Source organism: Somniosus microcephalus, chromosome 12 (assembly GCF_052327205.1).
Source record: "Somniosus microcephalus isolate GS21.2 chromosome 12, FLI_Smic_1.0, whole genome shotgun sequence".
In the NCBI taxonomy this organism is placed as follows: domain Eukaryota; kingdom Metazoa; phylum Chordata; class Chondrichthyes; order Squaliformes; family Somniosidae; genus Somniosus; species Somniosus microcephalus.
Genome location: NC_140998.1, coordinates 67,614,318 through 67,639,132, shown reverse-complemented (window position 1 = coordinate 67,639,132; position 24,815 = coordinate 67,614,318). Strand labels below are relative to the sequence as shown.

The window sequence follows — 24,815 nt, the reverse complement described above, 5'->3', positions numbered from 1 at the left end:
AAGAAGGTAAGAGCCCATGGGATCCAGGGCAATTTGGCACATTGGATCCAAAATTGGCTTAGTGGCAGGAGGCAGAGCGTGATGGTCGAAGGTTGTTTTTGTGACTGGAATCCTGTGTCCAGTGGTGTACCACAGGGATCGGTGCTGGGTCCTTTGCTGTTTGTAGTGTACATTAATGATTTAGATATGAATGTAGGAGGTATGATCAGTAAGTCCGCAGATGACACGAAAATTGGTGGAGTGGTCAATAGCGAGGAGGGAAGCCACAGGCTACAGGACGATATAGACGGGTTGGTTAGATGGGCAGAACAGTGGCAAATGGAATTTAACCTGAAAAGTGTGAGGTGATGCATTTTGGGAGGACTAACAAGGCAAGGGAACAAACAATGAATGATAGGATGCTAGGGAGGACAGAGGATCAAAGGGACCTTAGTGTGCATGTACATAGATCCCTGAAGGCAGCAGGACAGGTAGATAAGGTGGTTAAAAAGGCATATGGGATACTTATATTCTATGCCTCGGCTAATGAAGGCAAGAGCAGGGAGGTTATGATGGAGATGTATAAAACGCTAGTTAGGCCACAGCTGGAATACTGTGAGCAGTTCTGGTCGCCACACTATAGGAAGGATGTGATTGCATTGGAGAGGGTGCAAAGGATGTTACCTGGGCCAGAGCGCTTCAGCTATGAAGAGAGACTGGACAGGCTGGGGTTGTTTTCCTTAGAGCAGAGAAGGCTGAGGGGGGACCTGATTGAGGTGTACAAAATTATGAGGGGCATAGATAGGGTAGATAGAAAGGAACTTTTCCCCTTAGTAGAGGGGTCAATAACCAGTGGGCATAGTTTCAAGGTAAGGGGCAGGAGGTTTAAGAGGGGATTTGAGGAAAAACTTTTTCACTCAGAGGGCAGTTGGAATCTGGAATTCACTGCCTGAAAGGGTGGTAGAGGCAGGAACCCTCACAAATTTCAAGAAGCATTTAGAGGAGTACTTGAAATGCCATAGCATACAAGGCTATGGACCAAGTGCTGGAAAATGGGATTAGAATAGATTGGGCTTGATGGCCGGCGCGGACACGATGGGCCGAAGGGCCTCTTTCTGTGCTGTATAAATCTATGACTCTATGACCATCAAAAAAGTAATCGGTTCTGGATTGCAAGTTACAAATTCTTGATCATAATTGTCCATTTGATCCAATATCCACTTACAGGCTGCTGCTCACCTGCTATTTCCTCGCTAGGGTCACTTCTATTGGAGCAGACCCAATCAAACCTCAGCTTCTATCCAATTACATTAGACATCCGCTCATTCTCGTAAAAAAATATTTACTTAATACAAGCGGAGACAACATGGTGTTATCCATTAGAAAACTAAGATCGCAACTGCTAATATCATAAGTTCTGTAACAAAATATTAAAATTTCAGTTAAAAAAAATTCTTCCTGCAGTGAAAATGATGAAAAACGAATTCTCAAAGTGAAGAATTTATGCTGTGCCTTCCAATTGGCAGTCCTATGATTTTACAGATGGAGTAACTTTCAAATTACACTGGAGATTGCCGAGTGACTAGCAGACAAGAATATTGTCTCAAGAGTTAAATTTGTTTTGCGTCATACCTACAAGTATTTGGAATACAGTGTTCTGACACAGTGTAATGGCTAGGGACTAATCCTATATAGTATAGGCAAAAGGCCAAACTGATATAATTACTTCTATGTATAGTGAACCCAGCATCGAGTAAAACAACATTACCCATGCCATTATTTAATGTCAGTTGATCAGTCTGATTAATAGACGGGCATGAATAAGCACCTTATTTCAACCTGGATCATACATTACTTCGCAGTTGCACAACTGGGTAGATTACTGATTTGAGTAGTTACGTCATCAAAATACTATCGTCTAAAGAATTCATTTTGTTTTGCTTCATACTTACAGGATAAGTATGTAGAAAGGGCATTGTCATAACATAATGGTTATGAACTAACCCTATATTGGTAAAAGGCCTGGCTTGCAGGTCTGGCTACATAACCAATGGCCGCCTTCCCACGTTCTACCCTACGTAAACTTGGAGGTCATCCAAAACTCTGCTGCCCGTGTCCTAACTCGCACCAAGTCCCATTCACCCATCACCCCTGTGCTCACTGACCTACACTGGCTCCCGATTAAGCAACGCCTTGATTTTTAAATTCTCATCCTTGTTTTCAAATCCCTCCATGGTCTCATCCCTCCGTATCTTTGTAATCTCTTCCAGCCCCACAACCCTCTGAGATATCAGTGCTCCTCTAATTCTGGCACCTTGTGCATCCCCGATTTCAATCGCTCCACCATTGAACATAAGAAATAGGAGCAGGAGTAGGCCATTCGGCCCCTCGAGTCTGCTCCACCATTGAATAAGATCATGGCTGATCTGTTCTTCGCCTCAACTCCACTTTCCTGCCTGTTCCCCATAACCCTCGACTCCCCTGTAGCTCAAATATCTGTCTATCTCCGCCTTGAATATATTCACTGTCTCAGCCTCCACAGCTCTCTGGGGTAGAGAATTCCAAAGATTCACGATGCTCTAAGAGAAGAAATTCCTCCTCATCTGTCTTAAATGGGCTATCCCTTATCCTGAAACTATGCCCCCTAGTTCTAAATAACCCCACTAGGGGAAACACCCTCTCAGCATCTTCCCTGTCAAGCCCCCTCAGAATCTTCTATGTTTCAATAAGATTACCTCTTATTCTTCTAAACTTCAATGAGTATAGGCCCAACCTGCTCAATCTTTCCTCATAAGACAACCCCTTCATCTCAGGAATCAACCTAGTGAACCTTCGCTGAACACCCTCCAATGCAAGTATATCCCTCCTTAAATAAGGTGACCAAAACTGTACGCAGTACTCCAGATGTGGTCTCACCAATGCCCTGTACAGTTGTAGCAAGACTTCCCTACTTTTATACTCCATCCCCCTAGCAATAAAGGCCAACATTCCATTTGCCTTCCTAATTACTTGCTGTACCTGCATGCTAACTTTTTGTGTTTCATGTATGAGGATATGCAGATCCTTCTGTACCGCAGCATTCTGTAGTCTCTATCCATTTAAATAATATTTTACTTTTCTATTTGTTACGTCCGTGTATAATCAGACACAGACTGCGGAGAACGGTACAAACGGTGTTTACTCAACGTGGCTCAGACTGCAACTGATCTGTACAGATTACTACTCAACGTTATATACAGGTGTGGTCACTGCCGGTACTACAGTATACATGAGCTGTAAAAAGTAGTTCACCCCCTTAAAAAGGTACATACATTACAATTCCTCCCCTTTTAGATTAACAGTACCATAACACTCATTTAACAATTAAATATCAAACTAATTACAATTAACACTTTTAACATGCAACATTAGCTGAAAATAGTCTATTTATAAATTCAGTCTTTGGGGAGGCTTCCTGATCCTTTCTGGATAGCGCCTTTCCCGAGTGTCTTGCTCTTGGTGCAGAGGCGATTCTGGCCCCCTGTCGTCAGTTGGTTCATCAGCTTCCGATGCTACTGTTTCTGGGGTAGATGCTACCTGTACGTCGGGTTCATCACCAGGTACGTATGGGCGAGGCATGGGGTTGACTTGTTCCTGTGACTCTAGGATCTGGTCAGCATGGCGTCTCACGATGCTCTCCCCAACGTCCACTGTGTACATTAGTGGGCCCTGCCGTGTGCATAGCGTTCCTGGCTGCCATTTTTCTGTTCGGTAGTCGCGGGCCAAGACTGGTTGCCCTACATTGAAGCTCCTTGTTGGCTTCTCATGGATGTGCTGGAATTGCTTACTCTCAACATTTGGTCTGAGCAAATCCAGGCGAGATCTTAACCTTCGGTTAAAGAACATCATGGCTGGGGCCTGGTTGGTGACTGCATGTGTCGCATTCCAGTAGGCGAACAGGAAATTGTCCACCTTGTGCTGCAGCGGAATGTTGTCATTGTACATAGCCTTTATTGCCTTCTTAAAGGTTTGTACGAACCTCTCAGCCAATCCATTTGTGGCTGGATGATACGGGGCGGATGTGTAATGCCTTACCCCATTCTTTTTCCAAGAACCTCCGGAACTCTTCGGACACAAACTGTGGTCCGTTGTCGGAGCAAATCTGTTCTGGCAAGCCATTCCTGGCAAAAATGGTCCGTAGGACTGCAATAGTTTTCTCTGTGGTGGTGGAGGACATTTTGATGACCTCAGGCCATTTCGAGTGCGCATCCACGGCTATTAAAAACATTGAGTCCATGAATGGACCAGCAAAATCAATATGCACCCGTTGCCATGGAGATGAGGGCCACTCCCATGGGTGTAGAGGGGCCTGTGGTGGTGCATTTTGGACTTTCTGGCATCCTGAGCAACTCTTAGTCAGGTCCTCGATTTGTTTATCGATTCCCGGCCACCACACATAAGCCCTGGCTAGGCTTTTCATTTTTACCCCTCCCAGATGACCCTCATGAAGCTCATTGAGCACTCTATCCCTTAACTTGGGTGGAATTACCACTCGGAATCCACACATCAAGGTCCCCCGGCACACTGACAGCTGTTCTCTCCTTGTCGAGAATGCTGGCAACAGTGAGTCGCCATGTGCTGGCCATCCCTTCACCGTCAAATCATATACCCGAGACAGTGTCGGGTCATTTCGGGTTTCCTTTTCGATACAAGCGTTAGTTACTGGTAGGTATTCAACTATAGTCGAATGGAATATTTCGACAGGATCCACTGCTGGTGCTTCCTCCGCAGTAGGCAGTGGCAGGCGTGATAGTCCATCAGCATTTCCATGCTGTTTCGTGCCCTTATATTCAATCTCCTAGTGGTGCGCCCCTAGAAAAAGTGACCATCTTTGTAGTCGTTGCGCAGTCATCACCGGAACGCCCTTCTTTGGATTAAAAATGGAGACAAGAGGCTGGTGATCAGTCAGCAAGGTGAATTTCTGCTCGTGCAGATAGTGATTGAACTTTTTCACTCCCCACACTAGGCTGAGGGCCTCCCTGTCAATCTGGGCGTAGTTACGCTCAGCTGAGGTTAGTGATCGTGACGCAAAGGCTATTGGCCTCTCTGAGCCGTCCGAGAATTTGTGCGACAGCACCGCTCCAATGCCGTAGGGTGATGCATCACATTACAACCCAGCATTACCAATTCGGTTGGCATGGGCCAATACCTCTTTCGATGTGATTAGTGTTTTGCTCTTCTGGAAAGTTCGTCTACATTCGTCACTCCACTTCCATGGCACCCCAGTTTGCAGTATGGTGTTCAGTGGGTGTAGTATTGTAGACAAATTTGGCAAGAACTTATGGTAGTAGTTTACCAGCCCGAGAACGACCTCAGTTGTGACACATTTTCCGGTGCTGGAGCCTTGACTACTGCCTCAATCTTCTCTGGGGACTTATGTAACCCCTCTTTATCGATAACGTGGCCACAATACGAGATCTGTTTTCTAAAAAACTCGCATTTGGGGCCTTTAGCTCGGAGCCCATATTCCTGCAATCTAGTGAGCACCTGCTCCAGGTTGGCAAGGTGATCACTGTCATTTTCGCCCGTGACCAGGATGTCGTCCAAATAACACTGGGTCCCTGGGGTCCCTTGCAGGACTTGTTCCATTGCCCTCTGCCAAATAGCCGGAGCTGATGCTACCCCGAATACCAGCCAGTTGTATTGGTAGAGACCTTCATGGGTGTTGATTGTGAGGTATTTTTTTAATGCTTCTTCTACCTCCATTTGCAGATATGCCTGGGCCAGATCAATCTTAGTGAAGCGTTTCCCTCCAGTTGCGAGGTGAAAATATCTTCAATCCGCGGAAGTGGATATTGTACGGTGTGAAGAACCGGGTTCACTGTTACCTTAAAGTCCCCACAGATGCGAACCTTCCTTGGTTCCCCAGGCGTGCTGCTCAACGACTTTTTCATCACAGGGACGATGGGTGTAGCCCACTCGCTCCAGTCTACCTTGGACAGTACACCTGAACGTTCCAGACTCTCCAGCTCTGCTTCGACAGCTGGGCGGATCGCATAAGGTACCGGTCTGGCCTTAAAACATTTTGGACTTGCGTTTTCTTCAATTTTAATCGTCGCTGTCATGCCTTTTAGTGTTCCCGAGTCCTTGCTGGAACACTTCTTTCGCATCAGTTAGGATCTTTGACAGTCGCCCAGGTGTGACGTCGTCATCCTTTTTGTCAGCCACAGTCAGTGCCTGTATGGAATGCCAATCCAGTTGTATTTTCCGGATCCATTCACGTCCCAGTAAAGGTGGTCCTCCATCTTGCAATACATACAGGTCTAGTTTTGGTGTTTCCTTACCGTTATATATAACGGTCACCCTTATTTTTCCTTTGGGGTAGACTTTTTGCCCCGTGTACGTCTTCAAAATAATTTTTGTGTCTCTCAAGGGTATGTGTGAGAATAGCCGCTCGTAGTCCCGTCAGTTTATGACTGTTAGGGCTGATCCTGTGTCCAATTCCATCTTTACCTGGATTCCTGCTATCTTGAGAGTGACCCAAATGGTTCGGGGATCCTCCGTTGTGATCACATTATGTAGTTTCAGACAACTCAGTTCCCTGCTTTCGGAGTCGTTATCACTCTTTTGTTTGTCTGAACTATTCTCCGTCATCTTATGTACCTTCTTGTACTTTTCTTTGGTAGGTTTCTTATTGCTGGTTTTCTTTCCCGACCTGCAGACTCGTGCTATGTGTCCTACTTTTCCACACTGTCTGCACACTTTGTCTTTGAACCAGCAATCATTCTGGTCGTGTGTTGTTCTGCCGCAGCGATAGCACTTCTCTGTTCCATAAGACATTTCGTTTGTGCCATATTCTTGCGGTCTCTGTTGTATCTCTGCAGCGCCCCGTGCTGCTGCTTCATATGATACCGCAATGCTGAAAGCCTTTTCCAGCGTAAGGTCCTTTTCAGATAAAAGCCGTTTCTGGGTTCCTTCACTTTGAAGCCCACACACAAACTTGTCCCTTAAGGTATCTGCCAGTCCCGCTCCAAACTGGCAGTGTTTCGATAGTTTGCGCAGTTCTGTCAAATAATCAGCATTGCTTTCATCCTTATGCTGGTTCCGTTTGTGAAACTTGAATCTTTCTGCTATCAGCAGCGGTGTGGGGTTTAAATGTTCCTTTAGTATCGTTACTATGTCTTCAAAACTCTTTTCCATTGGCTTCGTTGGGGTTACTAGATTTCGCAATAACCCATACGTCTTTGCACCCATTAAATTCAACAATACCGACGCTTTCTTGTCATCTGACACCCCATTTGCCTTGCAGTACACCTCTATTCGTTCGACATATGTAGTCCAATCTTCGACTTCATTGTCAAATGCGGTGATACTGCCACTCTTCGGCATTTTGGGTGTGGTTTACAATGGCGTCTCCCGCGCTTTCCTTCCTCCCCCGCTGCTGCCGGTTCTCGTGGCAATGGCGGCGCCCTGTAGGTTTCGCGCGCTTCTCCTGTGCTGCTGCCAACGCCGCTCTCGGCGGTCCTCGTGGCAATGGCGGCAGCCTGTAGGTTTCGCGCGCTTCTCTCTCCCTCTCTCCGACGCTGCTCGGCCCCTGAACATCGGCTGCGCCCTGTGCACTCTGCCCTCTCTCTCTCTCCCCCGTCGACGCTGCTCGGCCCTTTGCTGTGCCACTTGGTCGGGCTCTAGCCCGCCGCTGTCCGGGAAGGGTCTGCGCACTACCTGTTGCCAGCCCGTTTCGCTGGACCACCTCGACTGGAAAGCCAAGCCTGGCTCTCGATAGCCTCCCCCGCAATTCTCGAGTCTCTGCTGGATGACTGGGCCGTTGCCCGTGGTCGACGCTCGAGTCTCTGGCCTTGACCTCCAATCCACTGATCTCCAGGAACGAATCCCCGGGAGGTGATGCAGAGTTGCAGGTTGGTTCGAACCTGCCTCGTCGCCAATGTTACGTCCGTGTATAATCAGACACAGACTGCGGAGAATGGTACAAACGATGTTTACTCAACGTGGCTCAGACTGCAACTGATCTGTACAGATTACTACTCAACGTTATATACAGGTGTGGTCACTGCTGGTACTACAGTATACATGAGCTGTAAAAAGTAGTTCCCCCCCCTTAAAAAGGTACATACATTACACTATTCTTCCTACCAAAGTGGATAACCTCACATTTTCCCTCATTATATTCCATCTGGCAAATTTTTGCCCACTCACTTAACCTATCTATATCCCTTTGCAGACACTTTGGGGGGAATTTTATCAATGGGGGCGCGTTGGGGGTGGGACTGCTGCTTGTCGGGTTTCAGTCCCGCCCCCAACGACGTCCGGCCAACCCACACTATTTTCCCTAGAATGACCTTGTTAAGCCAGCCCTGCGGGCTTAGTAGGCCAATTAAGGGAAAGCTGGTGACAGAGAACGTCAGCATCAACGTTTCATCGGTCATACATTTTTGACAGATGAATTGTCATTGTTTGACAACTTTGAGAAGCTGTCAAACACTAACCATCTTTGTTCTTTGGCAAGTCATTGTACTCAGGACTCACCAAGCTTCTTTCCTGAGCAGAAATCAGATGGATGTTGCATCGGAGAATGCAGCAGCCATTCTGTCATCTCTGCCGTGGAGATGAGGAACCTTCAGATCCCCAACGGTTGAAGCCTGCAGGAAGAAATTAAGGTAAGGAAACTTTTTCTAACACTTTTCACTCACCTTCCATACTTACCTCTCCACACTTGCACCCATCACTCACCTGCACCCATCACTCACCTCCACAGTGCACTTTTCAAACCCTCTGACCCCCGCAGACCCACTGCTTGCCTCGTTGACCTTGGCGGGGTTTCCCCGACGTCGGGAAGCCCGCACTTGTGTTGGCAAAATGGGGATAAGCCTCTTAACTGCCTGTTAACAGGCAGTTAAGTGGCTGTAATCCTCTTCCCACCTTGAGGAGACGGGTCCCAGCACGAGTCGGGGACCCGCCTCCTGGGAAGATGGCACTGAGGTGGGTTGGGGCGGGTTCAGTACCTGCTCCCAGTTTCTGCCATTTTCCCTGCAGTCCCCCCTCCAAACCCGCCTCCCCAGGGCTGGCAAAATCACCCTCTTTGTGTCCTCCTCACAACTTGCTTTCCCACCTATCAGCAGCAAATCTGGCTACAGTACTCTCAGTCCCTTCATCCAAGTCATTAATATAGATTGTAAATAGTTGAGGCCTCAGCACTGATCCCTGTGGCACCCCGCTAGTTACAGTTTGCCAACCTGAAAATGACCCATTTATCCAGACTCTCTGTTTTCTGTTAGTTAGCCAATCCTCTGTCCATGCTCATATATTAACCCCAACACCATGAGCTCGTATCTTGTGCAGTAACCTTTTATGTGGCACCTTAGTAAATGCCTTTTGGAAATCCAAATACGCTTCATCTACTGGTTCCCCTTGATCCACCCTGCTAGTTACATCCTCAAAGAACTCTAATAAATTTATCAAACACGATTTCCCTTTCATAAAACCATGTTGACTCTGCTTGATTGTATTATGATTTTCTAAATGTCCTGTTACTACTCCCTTAATAATGGATTCCAGCATTTCCCAATGACAGATGTTAGGCTAACTGGCCTATAGTTTCCTGCTTTCTGTCTCCCTCCTTTCTTGAATAGAGGTGTTACATTTGCGGTTTTCCAATCCGCTGGGACCTTTCCAGAATCTAGGGAATTTTGGTAGATCACAACCAATGTATCCACTATCTCTGCAGCCAGGTCCAGGGGACTTGTCAGCCTTTAGTCCCATTAATCTGCCTAGTACATTTTCTGCAGTGATAGTGATTGTTTTAAGTTCCTTGACTTGCCTGGTCTTTGAGGGACTGACTGCCACTGCTTGGGGGCTACATGTGGCCTTAGGACTACAGGTTAGACACCTCTTCTCCCACTCCAGACTAATATTCCTAGGTAAGAAATGTTGAATTTCTAACATACAACCTGGATACTGGACTGAACGTTATGCTGTGTGCAGGTTCTAAACAAAGCTATTGGCAGAACTATTAACATTAGTGTTACAAGACACCCTGTACAAATATAACCACCAACAACCTCATTATGTTTGGTCATCAACATTAGTTCAGAGATCTTGTACAAAAAGAAACATCAAGTTGATTTAGGACCTTAAACCTACAATAGATCTATTATGAAATCAGAAATGAATAACTCAATCAGGATTGCTAATGGTTACCAGGAGGATACTAAACAATCAACTGCATCAGGCACTAATATGGAAAGCCAGCAGGGAGCTAAAGACCAAGGCAGTGTTTTCCAATAAAAGATCTCAACCAGAAGCATTAAATTGTTCAGATGAACTCAACATATAAATCTGGACCAGCAGAGTAATGCAGAACCTGAAGAACCAACTACATTTTCTCGCATTAGAACCACATATTGTCCTTAGCTGATAGATCATGAAAACATGCAAATTGCCTCAGGTAGCTGCCATACAAATAGTACCAAGCAAAACCCTCCAAATACTGGCTCCTGAGGTCACAAGATCACAGGTAGAACGCGCATTCATTTTTCTTGGTAGTTCGTGAGCAGCCAGGAGGCAACACAAAGACAAACATTTCTTCGCCCAATTTGCTAACCTCTGTTTAGTGATGAATTTAACAGGAAGTAAACAACTGTCTAAATCAGTTAACATTATTTGTTCTATTTAAAGCGAAAAGATTAAGCACCATGCACAACAATTAAATTTGTTTTCAAAAAAAGATTTCAGATGGATAAAACCTCAGCATTGTGACTTCCTGGAGATAAGTGACCCTCAAATACAATTTTTGGCATAAACAATGGATGGTGAGACCTTATCCATATGCCAAACAAGGCAACATGGACTGATCAGCCAAGCCCAACTAACTTAAGCTCATAGGACAACACTGGTTCGAATGATTATAACAATAATTTAGACAGAACAAGATTCAAATCCTAGGTAGGAGTTAGCTGGTGATCAAATACTTTGAACTTTCCATTCTCTTTCATGAACGTACAAATCATAGTGTCCTCTAACTGAATCATCTGTTGGAGGTAAGTTATAGATGAAGTTGAAGTGAAGCACTCAATTATGCAAGATCTGCAAATAAGACAAGATGACTGAGTATTATACCTTAAGCTGTTATTGTGATGGCTTTGATATCAACAGATGTTGCCCATTTCACACCATAAGCTTTCAGTTGAAATATTATAAAATGTTACTAGAGCTTCCACCAGAGGATGCAAACCTTATTTGTTTACGATGATTCAAAAGGCCACGCTGTTAAATAACAGCCTTGTGAGTAAAGTCATAACCTCATTGAGCCAATCTGCCGAGGATTTCACAAAACTAGTTGCCATAGTTTTCCCCTATTTTGACCAGTCATTTACAAGATCCAGACAGAGGAAAACCATAATCAAAGAGTTTCTTGCACTCTCTCGCCCTTCAAGTATCAAACATGTACCTCTCACATGATAGTGTGAGATAGCCATCATGTTATTTAGCTCACTTCCAAGAGCAATTTTTACCCATCTTCTTATGGAGATTAAATTAGTTTGGACGTTCTTGCCATGAGGATATTATTCCAGAGGAAGCGTCAACTCTAGTGTGTCCTTCTGATAAACATTGCACAAGCTCTGCAATCGCGGGATGCCAGTAGACAGTGCAGACATGTGTTGTGGCTGCCATGAAGTAGGAAGGACATGTGGCATTCAACATAGATCTTGAAGCCAGATTCCAACATTGATTGATGTTGTGATTGAGCTAAAAAGATCCATCTGAGATATGGTTTTAGGATGCTGCTCCTAGAAATGTCAGTATAGCAAGATGTCTTTCACTCCATTGTGGCTGTACTGCTGCCAGCTCCTCCACGGCTTCTATCTATGGCACCTAGATAAATACACACCACTAAAGATATTGAAAACTAAACAAAATCTTCACTTCTAAAAAAATGAACCAATACAGAAGATCATACAAGTCTTGCCTCTATGATCATAATTATAAGGCTGCACTAGTTACCAGAAGAACAGCAACTTTGCTGCTCTAGACTTACAAGTTGTTGGGTATTAATTACAGGCTTGTGGGGCATGAAGTAACCAGGAAGTTGTGTGGTTCTATAAAACTACATAACACTCAATTCAAATCACAAATCAAGACGTATTGGCTTAATAGTTAGTTAACAGAATTTTAAAAGAATCATTTGCAGTCATGAATGTTTTGATGTAAAGAATTTATCGATCATTCCAAACACTGAAATAGTGACCTTTTGAAGACTTCAACTACTAATGAGTTAAAGAAAGCTACTTGCGAAGTATTACTACAAAACTTTGTATAAATAAAATCAGAAATAAAATAAAAAGGACATTTAAATTATTTTCTTCTTCGTGTGGTCCAACTTATAAAGTTGTGGAACAACATGTCCTGACTTTTCCTATTCTAAGAACACCACAAAGTCAGAGCAGGAAGAGTCCATGGTCTGGAAATGCCCCAGAGTCTTGCCAGTTCTGCACTTACTTCAATACTGGAATAGCAAAGGTGAATGCCACACCATAAAAAGCTGCTTTCAGTTAGCTAATGAGTGGTTCCCCTAAACCAGAGTCATGTGAACTAATGTGCATACTTCTAGTATGCAGAAGTGAAGTAATCTCTATAAACAGGATACTGTACATTATGTCCTTTATCCCATCTTATTCCTGTCTTCAATTGAAATTGAGCAATTCCCATACTATTCCATTGGTTTGACCCTCTGTCCTCACATGCTAAACCACATTTTTTTTAATGGTTAGTACTCAGCATCACTTGCCAGGTTCACTGCTTAGCTCCACAAGCAGAAATACCTCTGGGCTATGGTACAGTATGCTCATCAACAGCTTTACTTGGTATCAGCTCAATTCCCTGCAGTTTGTGGTCAATATTAATTTCATCTATTCTTGGTGACAGGTAAGGAACTGTGGGCCCTTCAGCAAGTGTTCTGCAATATTAAACACACACAGTGACACCACTCTTACTCTTTTTGGAAGTTATTCCCCAGTTCTCAAATCCTCTGTGCCGCGACAAGCTTCCTCAACGGAAATTACAGACACGCAACCTGTTCACCGACTTCAGCGAATGTGACTTCTTCATCTAGCTACCAGGTGTTCAGAGTGTAATGCTGGTTAATATCCCCTTCTTCAATTTCCCTCCCTCTCACCAGTATAGTACCTCACCGCCACAGAGATCAGAAACTCATTGTGTGAAATAACACAAGGGAAATTCCTCAACCCATTCCCCAATGGTTTGATACTGCAACAACGCATTGCCACGCCAATCCCTGCTCACCTGAGCATACATGCTTACTTTTTGAGAGAAATCTTTTATGTAGTAGAATTGAGAAAAAAAAAGGGTAGAAAGTTATTCAAAATGGAGGTCGCTGTATTCCCAAACCGAAAAAAAGCAGAGATTGCGTCAGTTTAATCAAGGCTCGACAGAGATTGCAAGGCCAATGATATAAAGGGTAGCCAAGAAAACAGATTTGACACTTTACATAGAATTAAATATTTAATAAAAAATCCGCCTTTATAAATCTAACAAGCTGGTCTCTACCAGTCTCTTCTGCATATTCTCTCTCCGTCTTGCTGTAAAGCCATCCTGTTCTGCCCCTCCAAGATAACCTTTTGCTTTGCTCCTGATCCCATCTCCCTTCTTTGATGCCTGCACAAACTTGATGCCGATAGACTCTGAGCAGAGTTTCAAACCCCACACGCAGTTTATCACTAAGCCTGCCTACTTCCAAAATATCAATTACCCCCCTACCTCACCCTATTGCTGCTATTCGTCTGTATGCCACCTCCAGATTCAACATTTCCTACGCTTTCCTTGCCTGCCTCTCAAACTCCGCATTACATGAACTCCAACACATCCAGAACTCTGTCACTCACATCCTATCCCTCAAAGTTCCACTCACCTATCATTCCCATTAGTGGCAAAACCTTCCATCTTGCCCCCACAATCTAGAACTCTCCCTAAATCCATCCTTGCTTTCTCCTTCCCACCTCCAAAAGCATCCTTAATACCTACCTATTCGACCAAATGTTCAGTCCTCTTCCCATAATTCTCTTTCTACTTCTGCAAGGGACTGACTCCAAACGGTGGACATTTTGACATGTTACCAGCACTATATAAATTGTATGTTGCTGTAATTCCGTGGGCTTTCTTGTACCACAACCAGTTGTGCTCTTCACCACTGTCTTGCTACTTGATAAACACAAATGGTTCCTTAGACAAAGTGAGCACCTACAGAGTTGCGAGTATTATCTCAATCACTACCACTGTAATGAAATTACACCGATTGCTGCTGTCAGAGTTATGAAAGTGGCATTTAATAAAAACTACTCTCTATTTCAAAATGTTAGAAGTGACTGAAATACTGCAAAAATATTTCAAGCCAGTTTTAATTATGCAAATTATTTGAGATGGAACCAAACACAGTGCTAGAGTAATAAGCAGTTACATAGAAACATAGAAGATAGGAGGAGTAGGCCATTCGGCCCCTCGAGCCTGCTCTGCCATTCAATGCGATCATGGCTGATCATCCAAATTCAGTACCCGGTCGCTGCTTTCTCCCCATACCCCTTGATCCCTTTAGCCTTAAGAAATATATCCAACTCCTTCTTGAATATATTTAATGTATTGGCCTCTACTGCCTTCTGTGGTAGAGAATTCCACAGGTTCACCACTCTCTGGGTGAAGAAATTCCTCCTCATTTCTGTCCTAAATGGCCTACCACTTATCCTTAGACTGTGACCCCTGGTTCTGGACTCCCCGACCATCGGGAACATCCTTCCTGCATCTAGTCTGTCCAGTCCTGTCAGAATTTTATAAGTTTCAATGAGATCCCCTCTATTCTTCTAAACCCCAGCGAGTACAAGCCCAATCGACCCAATCTCTCCTCATACATCATTCCTGCCATCCCAGGTATCAGCCTGGTGAATCTTCGCTGAACTCCCTCCATGGCAAGAACATCCTTCCTCAGATAAGGCGACCAAAACTGCACACAATACTCAAGATGTGGTCTCACCAAGGCCCTGTACAACTGCAGCAAGACATCCTTGTCCCTGTACTCAAACCCTCTCGCTACGAAGGCCAACATGCCATTTGCCTTCTTAACCACCTGCTGCACCTGCATGCTTACCTTCAGTGACTGGTGCACAAGGACACCCAGGTCTCGTTGCACTTCCCCTTCTCCCAATCTATTGCCATTCAGATAATAATCTGCCTTCCTGTTTTTGCCACCAAAGTGGATAACCTCGCATTTATCCACGTTATATTGCATCTGCCATGCTTTTGCCCAATCACCCAACCTGTCCAAATCATCCTGGAGTTTCTCAGAATCCTCCTCACAGCACACACGCCCACCCAGCTTTGTGTCATCTGCAAATTTGGAGATATTACATTTGGTTCCCTTGTCTAGATCATTAATATATATTGTGAATAGCTGGGGCCCAAGGACCGATCCCTGCGGTACCCCACTAGTCATTGCTTGCCACTCGGAAAAAGACCCGTTTATTCCAACTCTTTGCTTTCTGTCTGCCAACCAGTTCTCTATCCAAGTCAATACCTTGCCCCCAATCCCATGTGCCTTAACTTTACACGCTAATCTCTTATGCGGGACCTTATCAAAAGCCTTCTGAAAGTCCAAATACACCACATCCACTGGTTCTCCCTTATCTATTTTACCAGTTACATCCTCAAAAAATTCCAGTAGATTAGTCAAGCACGATTTACCTTTTGTAAATCCATGTTGACTTTGTCTGATCCTGTCACTGTTTTCCAAGTGCTCTGCTATTACATCTTTTATAATGGACTCTAGCATTTTCCCCACTACCGATGTCAGGCTTACTGGTCTGTAATTCCCTGTTTTCTCTCTACCACCTTTTTTGAATAGTGGGGTAACATTAGCTACCCTCCAATCCATGGGTACTGTTCCAGATTCCATTGAATGCTGGAAGATGATCAGCAAAGCATCAACTATTTCTAGGGCCACTTCCTTAAGTACCCTAGGATGTAGATTATCAGGCCCTGGGGATTTATCGGCCTTCAATCCCATCAATTTCCCTAACACCATTTCCCTACAAATACTGATTTCTTTCAGTTCCTCCCTTTCATCAGACCCTATGTTCCCCAACATCTCTGGGAGGTTATGTGTCCTCCGTTGTGAAGACAGAACCAAAATATGTATTTAATTGGTCTGCCATTTTTGTTCCCCATTATAAATTCCCCTGATTCTGACTGCAAGGGACCTACGCTTGACTTCACCAATCTTTTTCTCTTCACACATATCTATAAAAGCTTTTACAGTCAGTATTTATGTTTCCAGCAAGCTTACTCTCATATTCTATTTTCCCTTTCTTAATTAATCCCTTTGTCCTCCTTTGTTAAATCCTAAACTGCTCCCAATCCTCAGGTTTACTGCTTTTTCTAGCCAATTTATATGTCCTCTCCTTGGATCTTATGTAATATATCATAGCCGCCGGTGCTATGGAAACCATCCCATTTACACTGTGGAGATATTCCATAGACCTGGCACATCCACAATTGTTTGAAAGTTGCAAATCTCAACTTGAAATTTCTGATGGCTGGAGAAAAAAAATTGTATTGCTGGCTTGCAGCCAGAAAACCTGGGATGGCTGTCGGTGTAGGGATCGGGTGCTAGGGTTTGGATGATCAGCCATGATCTCGTTGAATGGCGGAGCAGGCTCGAAGGGCCGAATGGCCTACTCCTGCTCCTATCTTCTATTTATGTTTCTATGAATGCAGGATTACTGGCCTGATACCATTCCATTGTATTGTTGTAACAAGCCTTAAAGCAATAATGTTCCAGAGTAGTATGACATAATTTTCATTTTTTTTCTTTCAAAAATGTCTTCTCTCTCCTCCTGAAGGCAATGACTCACAGATGTAGGCAGCCTCCTGTTACCTTACCCAATAATTATTATTCATCCGTGAGCCCAACTGGCGAGCATCATCAGGCTATTTTACCTTGCCGAGCATCACAGCTGTGCCTCATGGTGTTCTCACACACTTCCCAACAAGGATTACTGGATAATGAAGACGACTGGGAACCCCGTATGATTTTCTCCCATCCCCTTCCCAGTTGCTGAGGCCAACTGTGGCATCCCCATTGACACCACAGCCGAGACCAACTAATTCTGCACCGATTGGTTGTGCAACCTAGGACCTTCCTGACCTGTATGACTCGGTATCTACACACTGAGCCATTATCAGTTATCACCACTGTGCTGGGATCTTTCAATTTATGAGTGAATTGGAATGATGGAAAAAATAAAGCTCGAATTTCCAGTCACTATGTCACAATACCTCCTCCTTTCCCAATCCTGCTTAGAGGCCTTGAATCTAAGAACATGATCACTCTGCAAATATATATGGCACTGCACAAAAACATCAACATTTTGTTCTCCATTCTTCTTTAGTGTGCATTTCATATATTAATATCAATTAGGGTGCATTTTCTTTAAAAATAAAAGGTCAGTCATTTGGACTGTGACTTCCTGGGTAATACCCTCCTGCTAAAAATTACCGCAGTGCAGTCTAGCCAGAGTTCTGGTCGCCTGCACAAAACTCTTCAGAGCAGCATAATTATACATTTTAAATTCAATAACAGTCTGATAAAGTCTGATATCAATCTAGAAAAAAAAATTTCCTCCTGTTAAATTGCAGAGATAAACTACAATTTATAGTTTCCCAATCCAAAGTGTCTTCTACAAAGTGCTAACCAGCAGTGAAAAACAATTAGCAGCAATTTATCATAAGTTGCTCATATACTTCCCATGAAATTTGGTTGCTCTCATTTTTTCCCCGTTTTAATAAATACCTTGTAACAATTTACCTCTATGAGTTCAACCAATTTAAAAAGTCTCCCATTTCTTATCCTACCTGCACTTCAGTAAGGATTTAAAATAAGAATCTTCTCCACACTACTTTTGAAAAAATACCCTAGCCATTTCAGAAGGTTCCATGACCCTAGTTTCTTACAGAAATCAGTCTTAATAGTGCAGTGAGGGGTGGAGTGACCTTTTTAAACGGCTCGTCAAAGGGTTTGAAGGTCTGTCACAATATGACAATACTGTACGTCACAACAGAAACTATTTGTGCTCTTCAAATGTTTTCCAATGAATATTACACATTACTGAAAGAACAACAGAAAACCAAAGACCGTGGAAAGAGAGAGGAATGGAAAGCAGTGATAGAATGGCAAATTACACATCTGAAGACTCAGCTTTTTACAGTTAAATCTGAATATCTGTAGAAGTGTTTCTAAAATGATATATTACTGAGTGCATTTGTTTCCTTCCAATGTTCTCTCCTGAAGGTGGTGACTCATTTAAGATTATGGCTCCATAAGCATTGGCTACTGTTCAGCATCTCAGCTGAATGCAGTAGTTATGTTTGATCGGTGAGCCTAGAGAAGACTTTGCTAATATGGAAGGTATCACAGCCTGACCTTGCCCAACATCCACATACACATTCCACCAGGGGTCACTGGATAATGATCAAGAGCAAAATCCTTGGATGATTTTTTTTCTCCCCTCCCAAACTCTGTACCTCGGAGGCAAATTGTAATGCTTCTGCCATCACTGAAACTGTGATCAGATAATTCAGCACAGATGCAGTAATGAACCTGGGCACTTCTGGCATGCACAGCTCCAAACTGCTCCACATATAAATGTGTAGATTTGTGTACACGCAAAGTGTATATGTTCATACAATAAATATGAAACAGAGAGACCACATATGACACTGACCACAGGAAAGGTCCTATTATGTGCACACCTCAGGTTTGCAACCCAAGTCTTTTTATTTCATTCTGGCACAAAAGTGCTGCAACAATTGTATTGAAGCTGCATGGCCTAAAGCTGCCTTGAATATTGGTTACTGAAGTTTTGGCAATGATGAAACATATAAACATAGAAAAATAGGAGCAGGAGTAGGCCATTCAGCCCTTCAAGCCTGCTCCGCCATTCAATATGATCATGGCTGATCCTCTATCTCAATACCATATTCCTGCTCTCTCCCCATACCCCTTGATGCCTTTTGTGTCTAGAAATCTATCTATCTCCTTCTTAAATATATTCAGTGACTTGGCCTCCACAGCCTTCTGTGGTAGAGAATTCCACAGGTTCACCATCCTCTGAGTGAAGAAATTTCTCATCTCAGTCCTAAATGTTCTACCCCGTAACCTGAGACTGTTCTAAACCCCCCCACCCCCCAGCCAGGGGAAGCATCCTCCCTGCATCCAGTCTGTCAAGCCGTGTCAGAATTTTATACGTTTCAATGAGATCCCCTCCCATTCTTCTAAACTCTAGTGAATACAGGCCTAGCCGACCCAATCTCTCCTCATATGACAGTCCTGCCATTCCAGGAATCAATCTAGTGAATCTTCGCTGCACTCCCTCTATGGCAAGTATATCCTTTCTTAGGTAAGGAGACCAAAACTGCACACAGTACTCCAGGTGTGGTCTCACCAAGGCCCTGTATAACTGTAGTAAGACATCCTACTTATCCTCCTCCTTTCTTGCCAATTACACCCTTGACTCAGTGGTAACACTCTCACCTCCGAGTCAGAAGGTCGTGGATTCAAGTCCCACTCCAGAGATTTGAGCCCATAACCTAGGTTGACACTTCAGTGCAATACTGAGGGAGCGCTGCTCTGTTGGAGGCGCTGTCTTTCGGATGAGAGGTTAAACCTCTCAGATGTACCTAAAAGGTCCCATGCCACTGTTCAACAAAAGGCTGGGGAATTCTCCCTGGTGTCTTGGCCAATATTTATCCTTCAACCAACATCACTAAACAGATTATCTGGACATGATTTCATTTCAGTTTGTGGGACCTTGCTCTGCTCAAATTGGCTCCTGCATTTTCCTACATTACAACAGTGACTACACTTCAAAAAAGTACTTTATTAGCTGTAAAGCACTTTGGGACATCCTGAGGTTGTAAAAGATGCTATATAAATGTTCTTTCTTCTTTCTTTACGGGTAGCAAGAATAGGAGGGGAGTGTCTTCTTCAATTAGTAAAGAAACCATATGGGATTTTTGCTACAACCAGTGTTACAAATATCTAAAAAATGACATGTGAAGCAGAATAGTTGGGAACTGTGATCAATGAATATTCTTCTTGCTGAACTGTGCACTATTACTGTCAACTCCATTGGGTGCCTTTTTTGACAATATAACATCTTGAATTTACAATGAAAGATGTTTATGTAAAATGAACAAATTAAGTAGAATTTTAAACTTACTGATGCACTTGGATATAAATAAAAATCTTAGTCAATATTAGTGGGTAAACGCAGTTTTATTTATATTTCTCAAAGTAAATTGAAGTGTAAACTGTATTGTTTTTCCATCTGGATACATTCAGGTTTGGACAGCCGCCCAAAAAAAACCAAAACTACATCTTTAAGAGATGACCACACTTTTGCTTGTCTGTGCAGAATTAACCCAAGTTATGAAATTGCACAGTGCGTGCTCCTTCCAGACAATTCAACAATTTGAACTAACTGGGGACTTCCCAATAGATTAAAAGGCACAGTGTAGTGAAGATACTGAGCCGTACAATCCAGGAAGGTCCCAAGTTCAATATTAGTTTGTGTTGAGTTAGCTGATCTCAGCAAGGCAGTGGTGGGGTGTTATAATTCAGCATCAGCATCCCCAAGCTTGGAAAGGCAGAAAAAAAAGCTAAAGTTTCCAATCATTACCAGTGACCCACTGCTCCAAGTTTGTGTGTGTGAACACTTGGTGTACACTGGATGAAGCTCTGAAGATTCAGAGAGTCACATAACCTGCTGACACTCACTATCTAGGCTCAAACATAATGAATGGCAATTGACCTCTACTTATCCTCTCCCTCCCTTTCCTGCCAATCACAGAACCAAGAATAGGGGCCAAAGAATAGGAGAGCAGCGCCATCTTCCATTACTAAAAACACTATGTGGGAATCAGATCTTTGCTACAACTAGTGTTACGATTCTCTTTAAAGGCATTTTAAACAAAATATTTGGGAACAGTGACCAAGGAATATTCTTGCTGAATTATTGCAGAGGACTGTTGGTACCTGTGGAACTGTACCTCCAGACAAGTCACCACCTTCAGGAATGGAGGGAAGGGGGAGAAAACAAAAAAAGGAAAAATAACTTTTAAGAGAATCCTGGGGGGGGCGCATGTGGCAGAGCCACTGAGGGACTTTGAGCAACTGTACATAATTCCCTTGAACGAGGTTTTACTCCAACCTAAGCCTGTACCAGTCTGTTAGTGATTTCTGTGTTTGTACATACTGTTTGCATGCACGGGGCGCAGTCCCTTTAAGACTGCGGCAAAGCGCGGGTAAACGCGATGACGTCATGCTGCTAATCACGTGACCACCCAAGCGCGGGAGAAACGTGATGACGTCATGACGCCATCCACGGGACCGCCCAGTTAGTCCTCGTGGAGCCTCCGACCAGCAAATACCTGTTTTCGTGGTTCTCCTGTATCGATCTCGACAAACTGTTTAAACTCGTTAGTTCTGCATTAAAACTTGTTTATTTGATCGCCTGAGTCGACCTCAGTTCTTAGATTGGAATTTGGCAATTCCTACATATTCACTTTTATTACCTCCTCCCCAAAAATTGGCGATTTAAAACATTGGCCAGTGATTGACTTTTGAGTCTCGAGTCCGTTTGGCCCTTCATTTCTTCCATCTTTACTCCCCAACTACAGGAACAGGCATATGGGCCCTGCATACGTGCCCCGGTGCCAGTATTAACCTCTGGATCTGCCAACTATGGCCAAGACCATCGAGTTCAGCTTTTCGCTGACTGGAGATTGAGCTCATCAACAGCCAACTATTAACTGGAAAATTGAATGCAATCCCCTACTAAGAGCTGAACTTACAACAAGCACCAAGAGATCAGCAGCTCCATCATTCCTCAATGTGGCTCAGGCACTTTGCTGGCACCTTTTGGCACACATCCTCAACACACACACACACAAATGGAGTGCACAGTGTGTGATGTGACACTGCGGCCCTCGAACAGGGCAAGTGACTCGGGAGGATTTTTTCATCTGGATTCACAGACACTTTTGCAACCCATGATCCCTGGCCCCGCCACGTTTTATTTAACACAAGTAAAGGCAATGAAGGAAATTCGGCCTCATTATGAAGAAAAACAAACAGCTCAACATCCAATAGGAATTATTAAAGTTTGAACTCAGCAATACTCAAGCATTTGCACCATGATCTGCACGTCAGGTATTGTCTGCAGGCCAGGATTGATTGATAACATTAGGGCCGTAAGTATTGGTCCCACTGTAAAGCTGTTATAACCCTCAGCTACAATAGATCATTGAATTCCCAACAGCATTTCCTAGTTTCTCCACATATTTCAAATGCTTTTGCACCCAGCCTGTATATAAAAAAACTGAAACAAAACAGAAAATGCTGGAAACCCACAGCACATCAGGCAGCATCTGCGAAGAGAACAAAGGGATTAATGTTTGGGGTGCAGACCCTTTGTCAAAACTGTAATTCCTCTATTCTCTCCACAGAAGCTGACTAGCCTGCTGAGGGCTTCCAGACTTTTCATTCTTTGATTCCACAGATTTCCAGCAGCTGCAGTATTTTGTTCATTCAAAAATACAACACTGCAGTGGGCAAAGTTGGCAGTAGTCCCCCCATCCAAAACATATTTAGCAAACAAAAGTAGAGCAACAGTAAAAATGTAACTTTATTTGGAGGGGGAAAGGAAGAAAGGTATATCACGTATGAATGTTCTCTTTGCCTCGTCTGAGTATAGGTTACTTTTACTGTAAGCGTTTGTATACAACTTATAGGATTATTGTCATTTTATTTTTCATCCAAGGCCTTACTGCACCTGTATACAAACATTAAGTGTCCACTTCACACAGGTTTTAAACTTGCAAGTAAAAAGCAGTAAATTGTATTGTGTATACAGCCCTAGCTTCCACGTCACAAAGTCTAAGTGTTAGCAGATTCCACCTGTTCTGCTTTAAGAATAAACTGGATTCTGGGCAAACTTGATAGCAGACTCCTCAATGTATTCACCATTAAGATCCAGCTACTGACTCTGCTAAAAACTGAAGCTTATTTAAATCTCACGGGCTTAATAATGAGCAAACTCACCCCAACATAAGCAAGGGCCTTGTGCAGAGTCTCATTCACTAGCAGGAGTTTCAAAGATGCTTAAGACAGAAGAAAAGGCCCCTCGACATGGATGCATCTCCCAGTGAGCAATGAGAACTATTCGCAACAGCCTGCTCACACTCACCCTGCAGTGACAATCGAACCAGACATAGCAACAAGAAATATACCCTGAACATACTCCATCTACAGCACTTAATGTTCCACTCATCTCCCTGTAGAACCACTACTCCTACTAAAGTTGGGCAACTTAAGTCTCGCCATAAAGTCACATGGAGCATTTACAGCATTTACACATATGTTTAAAATCCATACAGTTGCGTCACCACCATCACCATGTAATGTATGCAGTAGAGCAGCTCCTGTGTAACTTGTATGCCTGCCCTTTAAAAAGGCCATTATGCATTCAGTCGGTACTAGCAAAATTCAGTTCACAGTCGAGGCTTCAAATATCAGAGGTAGTGATGGACCTATTGATGAAAGGTGCGTGTAAAGCCTGACTATAGGGTTTAAACCAAACTCTATGAAGGACACAGCGCCTTCGCTTTCAGCAAATGTATTTTTTTTTGAATTTCACGTAAGGAGCCACTGAGTCCGCCTCCACAGACAGCAGGACCCAAGAGTCTTCCAGCACGAATGCCTATCTGAACTGAGCGACAAAGGGTCCACCTCTCACAGTCGGCACCTCCTATGTGGATCCTATAATGTTAAAACTCTTCTCTCTCCCCCCCCCCTCTCCTTCACCAGGAGCCGGTACTAACCCCAAATGCTGCTCTTCATCCGAACGCGAAGTCCCGATCGGCCCCTTGTGTTTCCCAGTTCTTCCCCTCGGTCTCTCTCTCTCCTTCACTCCCGGACCCAAACGTGTCAGTTTCGCGGGGCAGCCAACCGGAAAACGGCTTCTTCTGGTAAAAATATAGTAGAAAAGCACCTCTGATTCATTGCTGCCATTTTGAACGCCTTGTACAGAAAAAGGCCGATTGCACAATGTTAAAATTCCCCATTTTTCTGCCGCTGGTGGTGGCGCGGATCCACTCGCTGCAATGAGTGACTGTTCTGGCTGGAAAGCCCCTTAAGTCAATATCACTTCCTCTGGCTCTGGAAATCCCCTTCTCTATAAACAATATAACACCCAGTGTACACTCAGCAGCAGCAGCACTTTGATCGGCGAGTAAGCAAGCAAGCAGCTATGTGCCTTAAAGAGATACAAATGCTTCAAAATGTGGCGTTTAGGTGGACGGTTTCACCCGCTTATGATTGTTTGGAATTTATACCATCATTTGGTGAGACGCGTGTCAAAGCGAAGGGTTGCCAAATATGGCTATCGAAGCATTTCGCATTCGGTGAAGGTTAACTCCAATTAAATTGAGAAATCGTGGGCTGTTAGAAAGAGGACTGGTGCTGACATCAGTGGTGTTAACAAATATCCAAAAAAGCAACTACATTTATACTGGTGGGTGACTTCACTGGAATTAAGTAGGTTTGCTTTATGTGATGTCATCAGGCAATGACATCGTGCCGATCCCCTCATTGGACGGTATTTACGCCAACTCCTCGAAATAAGCCTCTCTCAAATTAGAATACTAGTGCCCACTTTTTTTGGTTAAATATCAAAATAGCTAATAGCCAGTCCCCTTTATTTTCCATGGAACTGTGCAAG

The 24,815-nt window shown here is 43.8% G+C and overlaps 1 protein-coding gene across 1 annotated transcript in view; it reads right to left on the bottom strand.

Annotated features, from left to right (window-relative positions):
* traf3 (TNF receptor-associated factor 3) overlaps positions 1 to 24,591 on the bottom strand; it is a 90,025-nt gene extending 65,434 nt beyond the window's left edge. The window contains exon 1 of the mRNA XM_086003021.1: positions 23,917 to 24,591. The gene's annotated coding sequence lies outside the window, so the exon portion shown is untranslated. The remainder of the gene's footprint in view (positions 1 to 23,916) is intronic.
* Positions 24,592 to 24,815: the final 224 nt, after the last annotated feature.